This window comes from Falco peregrinus, chromosome 6 (genome assembly GCF_023634155.1).
Source record: "Falco peregrinus isolate bFalPer1 chromosome 6, bFalPer1.pri, whole genome shotgun sequence".
Classification (NCBI taxonomy): Eukaryota; Metazoa; Chordata; class Aves; order Falconiformes; family Falconidae; genus Falco; species Falco peregrinus.
In genome coordinates, this window is record NC_073726.1 from 64,594,088 (window position 1) to 64,605,449 (window position 11,362).

Below are 11,362 nucleotides of genomic sequence, written 5' to 3' on the forward strand. Positions count from 1 at the left end.
GCATATAATTATTTCTAATTCTGTCATCTATAAGTCTGAAACGTACAGAAGCCTATCCATTGGGAGCTGTGCAAGATTCCTTTTCAATGTCCTCCTAGTGCAGCTACCAACAATCATGTGTTAGGTTTACATCAACAGTGGATTGAATTAGGAATGATTTCAAATGGGACAAATTTTCCCAGTTCATTTATGAGCATACAGTACAGTGTGAAAAACCTTAAGCTCAGATACATCTTGGGTCAATATACAGTCATTTTACTGCTTTTCCTTATCTATTGGACCAGTTGCCTTCTTCAAGAAGGAAACTAGATTAATTTGACAAATTCACTTTGGCTGTTTCTTATCACCTTACTATTCCCATGGCATGTATGCATTTACTTCTCAATAATCTGTCCCATTATCTTTCTTGGTATTGAAGTTAGGCAGAGTATTCTCTATTTCCCTAGATTCTTGATTTCCCATTTTTAAAAGCAGAAATGGTTATAACCCTGCAAACCAGGGCTGCAGCCAAGAACTTCTTAACAGTGCCAGAATGTGAGCCTGCTGTGAATGCCACATTTAAGAAAGCTTATTAAATTTCTCTTTCCCTTTCCCTTTCCTTTCCTTTCTTTTTCTTTCCTTTTCCTTTTAAACCATGTGCCACGATGGCAAGAATTAAGAAAGAGCAAGTCTTTAAACTGAATGGGTGTTTTCTTCAAAATAATTTGCAAGATGTATATTGTAATGTCAAATCTCTGATCATTACCAAAGATCAGACATGTGATCCTGACTGTATTTCCATCTTAGGCTACATGGTTACTGCAGGCCCTGGTGACTTATCCACTCTTCCAGGAATTCTCAAAGTTGAGAGCTCAGTATGTATTAAGTGATTTTCAGCAAGCTCTAGAGACTTGTGGACATCTAATTTATTCAAATATTCTTTCACTTGTTTTTTTCCCTATTCTGGCATATGTCCTTTCCTCTTGTTAAAAAAATAGCGTTGTTAAGTACCCATCATTAATGTTTATGTGCACGTGAAGAATGCAGCAAAGTAAACAATAAAACATTTCACTCTACTCAGTATCTGTTATTTGTGCCTCTGCCCTTCTCTTCCCCTAAATTCTTGGTATTTATAGAAGTCTTTTTCTTCCCTTTTATGCTCCAGAAGACTTGCAACTCATTTTGTGACTTAGTCTTCCTAGTTTTATCCCTAGATGTTTGTGCTACTGCTTTATTACTCACTCACTTACATGCCCTCACTTTCACACTTTGTAGGATTTCCTTTTTGATATTCAGGTCACTGGAGAATTCTGGATGCAGCCATACTGGTCTCTTACTACTTATCTGTCTTCCACATCAGGATGGTGTGCTGGTGCATGTGCAGCACTGTTTCAATTGCTCACAGGTTCATTTTCCTTATAATTTCTTCATATGGGACAATTCTTAGCAGCATCCTGAATTGCTGTGGTATATTAGTGGTCTTTATTTTTAACTAGCTTGCTTTAAAAACAAAATTAAATGAAACTGATACATTTCATCTGACATTTTCCACATAAGAAAAATAACAGGTTTAAAATAGATAATATGTGGCTCTAAGCAACTTAATTATATCCCATTTTAAAGAACAACTTTGCCAGCAAAAAAAAGGCATGTCAGGATTCCAGCGCAATGATTTATGATCCTGTCATAGTGACAGATATTCTTCATGTATCTCTGACATCGTAATCTGGAGTCAGTGTGCTTTTTTTTTATGTTTGCTGGTAAAAAGAAATGCACTATATAAACACATGGTTATTTGTCTTCAAGGCTCTGCCCTGCATTAGCTTGGCAGGTCTAATTTCGAGATGAGTTCTGTAGTAAAACTAAATTGTTCTAGTTTTGAGAGGAGTTCTGTAGTAAAATCGCTTTAGCAGTGATATTGTACCACAAAACCAGCACTGCAGACCCAGTTGGGCCCCCTTACTGGATGCTGACCAGGCTGATACACTCTGATCCAGCAAGGATCTGGCATGCTGCTGTGCTCTTCTGGCTCTTGGCAGACTTCAGCCATCATCTCTGTCTTCAGCTTCTCAGTTCATCCTGAGGGCTGATTCCTGATCTTAAGCACCCCTTGTCTGCATTCAGGATTTACTACCTGTACCTCCTGGCTGCTGAGGTGCAGAATTTAAGCCTATGGGAGAGACACTCACCGAAGCGTGAGCAGAGAAAGGCATAGACTTATGTGGAGGAAGAGAGACGTCAAACTGTAACAATAAGGAGCTTTTCTGCAGCTCTGCCTCACTCGCTGCGGTTCAATAGCCCTGCACCTCTAGCACTTTCTTAGCTACAATAATTGTTCTTGGCACCCATGTTTCTGCTTAAAGGACTACTGAGAGACACTGGAGGACAAAGACTTCAGTTCAATAAAGTGGTGGAGTGACACAAACATGTAAATTTCTATATACATCCTTCTTGCAGTTTTGCTGATGCAGTGGAATCACACTAAAGGTTTTTACCAGCACAGCTCTATCAACCAGGGATTGTACTTCTTCACAGCACAGCCACATTGGTGATAGATTGTAGGACAGACATAGCTAAGCTTCAAAGGTTCCCCAAAACACATCTCATCTTGCTGTAACAGGGAGCTTCCTAATAAAATTTTGTCTTCTATCAGTTTCTGGTTATGAGGGCATTGCTTTGCAGCCCAGATCTCTGCTACGGTTATGTTTACTGGTTAGTCTTTTTCAGCTCCGAGTTCTCAGAACAAGGTGCAGATAACTGTCATACCACAAAAGGAAGAAGCTATAGAAAAACCCCTTTTGCCAGATATGACTTTATAACCTATCTTCATTGGGAAAAAAAGTGTGACCAGCTATAAATTCACCCTTAAAAATGTGAAATATTGCAACAAAGAATATTTAACAGTGAACCCTCCAGACTTGCACTATTTTTTATGAAATGCACATTTTGATAAGCTAGATTTATCATTTTGATAAACTAGGCTAGGGTAAGAATCAAATAAAACGGTTCAGCACTGAGGGAGCAAAAGATGTTAATTCATCTTTCTCATCTCTAGTTTCTATGAGTAAGCCAGCAAATAGGTACAATAATCAATAGGCAATCCAAATTCTGAATGTAAAGACTGACTTCCTGAATATTATCAACAAAGGATGACATTGCTGTGTTCTGGGGTTTCCCGAATAGTACATCACAGATTGAACTAAACCAAGTTTGCCCTGCTTATTTCTACCACGTGACTAATAGTAGCATGTCTGATAGGTAAAAGGAGATATTCTGCTATAGAAGATGTCTGAAATCTTGATGAAGACAGAGTTTGCTTAACAAAAGGCACAGCTACATGCATAGGGACCCGATGGAAACAAACCCAACAGTGTGTGCTCAGGGATGCTAGGGTTCAGGCCAGTCTGGGAGGTAGAGAGGCACCATACCACAGCTGATAACCCCTGACCTTCATCTAAAACAGTTACACAGCTTCCAGACCACAGCTGGTGCACGTGGGGCAGATGCAAAGCAAGGGTGGAGAAGTTTGGTTCTAGCCCTGACCACGCATATGGCGGTGGTTTGAGATACTCAACCACAAGCTAAACTTAGCAAAACTAGAACATGAAAGAAAATTATTATATGAAAGCTAGAAAAAAATCTTATTTTAAAGATGGTAGAACTTATCCATGTCAGTTCTGCAGAGTTTCAGACATCTGCAAAGTTGAAGGCTCACACTGTATTCTTTAGGGTTTAGGAAATCAATAGAAGTTAACCTTTAGGCAATAGAGATGCGAATAATTCACTACTGTGAAAATAAAGTTTCACAGATGGTTACTATTTCCTCCCTTCCTTAGGGCTGCAGATCTTTCAATTTATTTGGTCTTTAAAAAAAAAAATGCAAGTGACATTGTTCAAAGATTTATACTTGCAAAATCAATATATCTATCAGCTACTACAGAAACTTACTTGGGTTTGAAATATTTACAACATGGCAGAAGAGCAAAGTATGAGTGCAGTTCCTTGTGTCATCACAGAGCTGTCCTGTTCAGAAAATGTTCTTTTTAGTTTTCTCCATGTTGCAGAAAGCCAGAAACAATAACCAGTAATCATATTACTTCTTTTTAAACGTATACCTTTAAATAGAACCCTTAAGGAAATACTACTACTACTACTAATACAGCATCTAATATAAATTCTTGATCATGGCCATGAACAGACATATTGTGTACTTTTAAATCACATTCTGTCTACCTTAGTAATTCGGTTCATAGCAATAGGGTAGCTTTGAAGCAAATGCCCAGACTGTCCCTACTTTTCATATGTTGGCTAGTTTCTCAAACTGGTGCTGGTGTGCACAAAATAGATTCCTGTTGGATGACACCAAACCAGGAGCTCTACTCCACAGCACTCCAGTGCTCAGTGGAGTCATGGGTCCCTCATCCTTGTGTGGACTTTCCACTACAAGGACCTCCAGCATGTTGCTAAGGTACATGCTTTCCCAGAAGATTCTCAGATCCAGGAGAGTGGCTTCAAAGCCAGAAGGAGATTTCAGAATCAAGTACTGCATACATCTTCCTATTCACTGTCAGCTGCCAGTCCTCAACCACTTTAGTGGTGTCTGCCTATCTGGTACCTTATCCTCATTCATCTAGACTTCAGATCTGAAACCTTTCCCTTCTCATCTTTCCTGCCTTCTGTTGTTGAATCACCTTGCTGAACATGTCTTTCGTTATTCTTCTTTTTGTGTTATCTTCCCCACAATTCTGCTCTCCTCTACCGCACTGGAAGCTCCCTCTTCCACCTGCCAAAAAATTCAGACAACTGCAGCCTGAGCCCTGTGTTTCCCATGAACCTGTGACATGAGAGAAAGAAGAGTTTTTCAAGGGGTAAGCTAACTCAGTGGAATCTCAGAAAGCCAAGAAACTCCCACCAACTGTCACCTACAAAAGAAGTGGTGAACAAGGCTGCCTTAAAAAGTCAAAGATGAATCACAGAAGCACAGCACGGTCAGGGTTGGAAGGGACCTCTGGAGATCATCTGGTCCAACCCCCTGCTAAAGCAGGCTCACCCACAGCAGGTTGCACAGTCACATCCAGGCAGGTTTTGAATGTCTCCAGAGAAGGAGACCCCACAGCCTCTCTGGGCAGCCTGTTCTGGTGGTGTGTTACCCTCAAGGTAAAGAAGTTTTTCCTCATATTTAGATGGAAATTCCTGTAAGAGTTTGTGCCCATTGCCCCTTGTCCTGTCACTGGGCACCACTGAAAAGAGCCTGGCCCCATCCTCCTGGCACTCACCCTTAAGATGTTAGTAGACACTGATAGGATCCCCTCAGCCTTCTCCTCTCCAGGCTCCACAGGCCCAGCTCTCTCAGCCTTTCCCCACGAGGGAGATGCTCCAGTCCCCCAATTACCTTGGCAGCCCTCTGCTGGACCCTCCCCAGCAGTTCCCTGTCTCCCTTGAACTGGGGAGCCCAGCACTGGGCACAGCACTCCAGGTGCGGCCCCACCAGGGCAGAGCAGAGGGGCAGGATCACCTCCCTCACCTGCTGGCCACCTTGGCCACATGGGTACACAGCTGGTTCGTGGGCAACTTGCTGTCCACCAGGACTCCCAGGTCCTTCTCTGCAGAGCTTCTTTCCAACAGGTCAACCCCAGCCTGTAGTGGTGCATTATACTATGAAGATAGTCTTGCAGGCCGGTAACTATAATCAGCAGTTGGCCCTATGCCCAGTACAGGGAGCTTGGGAAAGTCTTTGGGAGGGAGCATGTAACTGAGCCAGCATCTGCCCTCCGTTTCCATGAATCTAGTGTCCCCATGTAGGAGAGTCTGGAGGAATGTGAGCCCTTGGACATCAATCTTGGCACCTTGACCCCAAGTCCCACAGCAGGCTCCTGGACAGCACATCCAAGGACACTTCTTCAGCTTTCTCCCCCACAGAGCAGATGCCAGCCATCTCCTCTACCATCAGCCCCAGTTCTGACTTGAGCAGTTGTGCACCCCTTTACTACAACATCTCTGAAGTAGAAGGAAAGGGACAGGGGAGCTGTAAGATTTCTGGTGGGATTAAAGCGCTGGTCTCAAAGCTGTGGAGAAGGGATGGATTTTGCCAGGCTGTCCATGGGGACTATCGTGTTTTGAAATGCACTGGAGCCATAAGCTGTAGGAAAAATCTCCTGCAGAGGAACTGCATGCATCAGAAACCTCATGGCCCAGCTCTAACCTGTAAAAGTGCCTGGCTCATTGCTAGGGCCTGGGTGAGCTGCACATGTGGACATGTCATGATAATGCAGTTATCTGAGGCCAGACAGCGAGCCCCTGCTCAGCTCCTCCTCCTCACTGGGCATTGCCGCCTATAGTTCTTCTGACAGTCACCCGCTGTGTCATTTGAATGCTTCTGACAGTCTGTTTCTGTTAGCTGCACCTCTTCTTACAGCTATCCTGGGCCTTTCCTTCAGGCCTTGCCTATGTCTGCTTTGCCTGTCCCCCCCGGGTGACGGCCTGGCAGGAGTGGGGCCCACAGGTGCCCTTGGCCCATTGCAAGGTGGGAGCAGCAGCACGGGAGAAGCTCTTGCCCCGCACCAGGGAAATGGCAGGAGGGAGGGTTACCTTGCTGAAGGACTCCTTTCCCTTCCTCCAGGCCTTAACCAGCCCAACCTCCTGTTTCCTTACCAAGTGTAGTTCTGCCTTTGCAGCCTTTATTGAGCTTCCCCACCCCTGATGCTTTTTCTTCCCGCTGCTGCTTGTGGATCTGTTAGCAGGCAACCCCTCCTCCACACCATCACCCTTCCTGCTGGGCTGCGGTGCCATCTGGCTCTCCCAGCACGGGATGCCTGTGGCACTGATGACACAGGAGGCAGCGTCATGACTTCCTGAGAGCCTTCTTCCTTCACAGACAATCATGCCACCAGAGGAGGGGCAACAAGGGCAGAGAAAGTTAGAGACCACATAATAAGAGTAAGCTAAAGGGATGGTGGCTTGCACATCCCTAAGGGCTGAGTGGACGAAGCAAGCCACCTTATGGGGTGCACTAGGGTGTGAAGAAACTCTCCATCCCTTCCCTCAGAAGAGGGAAGATGACACATTGATGTCTCCAAAAGCTTTTCTTATTTGGTCTTCTCATTACAGGCATTGCAAGAAGGCATTGCTGTTTAATTACCCCACTTCATTCTGCTCCATGTACCCTCATGTACAGAGCAGAGAACGTCCAGTACACCACTGCTTTCTTGGTCCCTCAGTGCCCCCAGAGGGGAGAAGAGGTCCATGTGTGCAGCCCCAAGGGAACCAGTCCCCATTGGTCAATCTAGATGGAAGACTCACCTGCATCCCCATGGAGTTTGTGCAGGGCTGAGAAGACACCCATAACTGGAGATCATTGGGAGTGCTGGAGCCAAGTGTGTGTGCTGTGCAAAGCTCATTGTCTGATAGAGACATGACTGAAAGCTCTTCCTGCTTCCAGTCTACATGCAGAAAATGCATGATTAAACCTTGCAGATGCACCCTTGTTGTCAGGGTATGGCCTTATGATCAAACAACAGAGGGTATATGGCATTTCCCACAAAACCTTAACAGCATGAACCTTTCCCTTCTTGGAACAGAGGTAGACATATCCCCACCAAGCCCAAGGCTGGAGTTGTTGAAAATGCACATCATGAGTCCCTGCACCAAAATCTGCTGTGAAATCCATAAATCTCCTTTAGAGGTTGTGCAAAGCCTTACAATGTATATGGTTGTAGCTGCAATAGGCTGGGACCAGGAGAATATGAAACTTGTCAAAGCCCCTCTCTCAATTTAGGAAGTCATGGAGACCAAAGGCTTGGAGATCTTACCAGATGTCACCCACAGCACTACTGGAGCAAAGAGGTTTGGAAGATGAAATCTTCATAACCTTTTTGCCTGTGGTAGACCTGTCCACCTCAAAGGCATTAGTGACCAAGGAGTAATGGTCAGAGGCTGCGAGACTCTAAAGGATGGCAGCCACTGACTCGGGCATGGCTATAAGCTCTGAAATTTCATGTGAGGATGGTGAAAGTATAACACCAACTCACAGAAGAGGACCTTGATGATGCCCTTCGCCATCCAAAAGCCTTGTATCTGCCACTGGTTATCCTATCTATCTGTCACATCAACATAGTCCCATCCGCTACATTTATTTTAAGATTTGTATCCTATATTCAGAAAACACCACAATATTTGAAACTCAACAATGTATTCTAGAAGTAGAGTGGCATTCTTATAGTCTTATGGACCAAGGATATCCAGCTGCTCAGACGAGGTCTTCTCAGTGCATTGCAAACACTCCTAGAAAAAACAGAGCTTAAAAACATTGCCACTACAGTGGCAAGATCCTTGACTGATCTGGGTCCAATACATAATCTCAGAAGGAGGGTAATACCAAATATCCATGAGTAAGTCTTGTGATTCAACTGCTACTTGAATAATTGGAGGTGGCTGAATATACATTACTGGAAATTTGTCAGGCAGTGACGATCTTTTAGCATATCATAAAGTTTGTAGCTCTGACAATTAAAAATGTTAACCATGTCAAATCATTCTTTCAGCTACAACAGCGCAAATCTGTTACTTCACTGAAGTTCTGCTGTTTTCCTTTTTAATTACATTTAACCTATCAATAGCTTACTGGCAACAGAAACTGAGAAAATGACTAAAACCAATGTATTTTTTATTTCTTTATCTTTTGAACTCAGAGGATGCTAACTTAAGAAGACAACAGCCAGCAGCTTACCTACCTTCTTCTTTGATCATTTCTATGTTTGCTTGCTGTCTGGAGAAGTGGATGTAAACACTCACTAGAAATTCTACAGCCTACTCCAGTCCTGCTCTAAGAGAATTTCCAGCATCACTTTGCTACAAATGCAAATCCAGGCAGAAGACATGTAACTGTGAGGCAATATTACGATTTTTGTTTCACTGCGGATTGATGAGGAATCAGGTGCCTTTTATTTTCAGTTAGATCAAGATAAAGGAAAAGGGTTATCATTTCTGTCATTTTAAGAATATTAATATGGGCCTCAGCTCCCTTTTTCTTACCTTCATCATTTTGTGATTGTGAAAAATAACTCATTGCATACTAGCGGAAATATAAACACTTCATTTTGAGATAATTGGTGTCATTTTCCAGACTGGGTTCCTTTTCAGGTCTCTTCATTTCCCCATTAGCCACAGCCAGCCTCTGCACATCCCTTGCCCCTTATCAAAATGCATCTTTTTTTTTTTTTTTCTGCCTACAACCCTGCACCTACAGCGCATTCACCCTTCCATCAGGGTATTATGCATTGCCTCAGCAACCTCTTCTGTATGCACTGCCCATATCTACACCAACTGCTGCTCCCTCTGTACCCTTTTCTTTCTCATCTTTTGTTAAAGCCTGCATTTATTTTCAAAGACTCCTCTACTCAGCCTTTTATGTGCCGTGCTTTAATCCCTTTTATTCCCCTGAGCATTCCCAGCTATCCATTCTTTCCCTGAGAGGGAGGTGGATCTTCCTTGAAGTCATTATTCAGGGAAAGGAGACTAGGCCCCAATGTTTGATTGATTTCATAAGTCATTTAAATGAATGGTAGGTATGCGCAACTAGAAAATGCCTGTTAAAATGGTTAATTTGATCATTTCTTTTCTGTGATAGTGGGAAAACCTAAAAATCACAAAATGAGTAACTGAGCAAAATGGCAAGAATTACGTTTTGTCTTGCTTTCTTTGAAATAATATTAAATGACAACATAAATCCTATAGAAATACTTATGGGGTATTACTATATCTACCAAGAGTTCATTTTGTCTTACATTATTAGAATGAAAGGCAAAGAAATGAGTGATTAGATTATGATGTTAAAGCTGCACCATTTTTATTTAAGCAATTGCATTACTCTCAGTGTAGCACGCCAGAAAAATGACTGGTTCAGTGACAGATCTTTTTATCTATTACAAAACCCCTTTTAAAATAATTAGCAACAGGACAGAAAGTAAGAAACAAAATATCTTTAAATGTAGGAAAACCCAAGAAATTATTCTGATTATGTAAATTAGCCTAAAGCACTTGCTTGTATGACAAAATCACTGCAATAATTTGTCTAACTTAGTGGTCTTTGTGCAGGGGAGGATGAACACTTCAACAGGGTAGCGGTTAGGGCAGGAAGGACAGTGACAAAGCTCTTCAAACAAAATCTTGCCACTGTCTGCCATACTTGAGCATTGCTTCAGTCAGTACCAGACATTTTGTACTTTAATGGGGGATGGTGCGGGTGGGGGGGAAGAGTTTGTTCTTATATATAAAACTGTCTGCCATCAACTTATTGAAAACATGAGCAACAACTTCCTGATTATTCTTAATTAAAAGACCTTGGAAAATTGCTACATTGGCTTCAAGAGAACGGGATAAGCTTCTGTTGCTGGACATTTGGGTATGATTTCCACTGGCTTTATCAGGAATTGCACCTGCAATCAGTTAATGAAGAGAAAAATATGGCTGTGGAAATAAAGACTGCAAAGTCATGTCTGACAGTGTCTCCAAATAAGCCTGTGACTACACACCACTAAATTTTGCTAGGCAAGTGTACTGATGGCAGGCATCCTTTGTTTGGAGACCTCATTTAAGCATAAACATATTCCTTAATAGGAGGGCCTGAGTCTTAATGCTAGAATTTCCTATGGATTCAGCATTTGTTAACCTCCAGCCCTGGTCCCAAGCTTGCCTCCGTTTGCTCAAATACAGGAAAGGAGCTGCAGTAACTCACCACTTCTCCCTGGCCAAACCCTTTGCCATCACCTTTCACAGCTCTGGTCCTAGGCATGCCTCAGAGACAGCTGTGCAGAAATCTCCAGCCACCAAAAGCCCCCTAGAAGCCACGGGGAGAAGTGACAGTGTTAGTTTAAGGACTAAATCATAACGTTTCTGCAGTCATACTGCAGTTGGCCGTTGGACTAAATTGCCATAATGCACTCCCTTTATGTGTGTGAGCTTGATTCCCATGACGGGCTGTTTCTCCTTGGTGGTTAATCCCTCAGTTGTGTATTCTCTATGCCAATAACTTTATTTATATTTATCTATATAAGAGTATACCATATACTTTCCTAACAAGAACAGAGTCATATTTCATGTATATCTTTCTAGCAGTGATTGGGAAGCACCTTGAAACTCATTATTAAGCTTGCTTATGTGCAGTTTGCTAACACTTCCCAGAACAGACAGATGTGCTCATTTCTTGGTTTAAATTCCTTAGTTCTTTCTGAAGTCACCTGGAAGTAGTGTCTGAAATGAAAGGTCACTCTTACTGAAGTCTATGCAGAGCAAGTATCCTTCAGGACATATAGTGCCTTCCATACACTGAAAAACACCAGTCTTATATGCATGCAGAGATATGCTTGCATAACTTGTATTATTTATG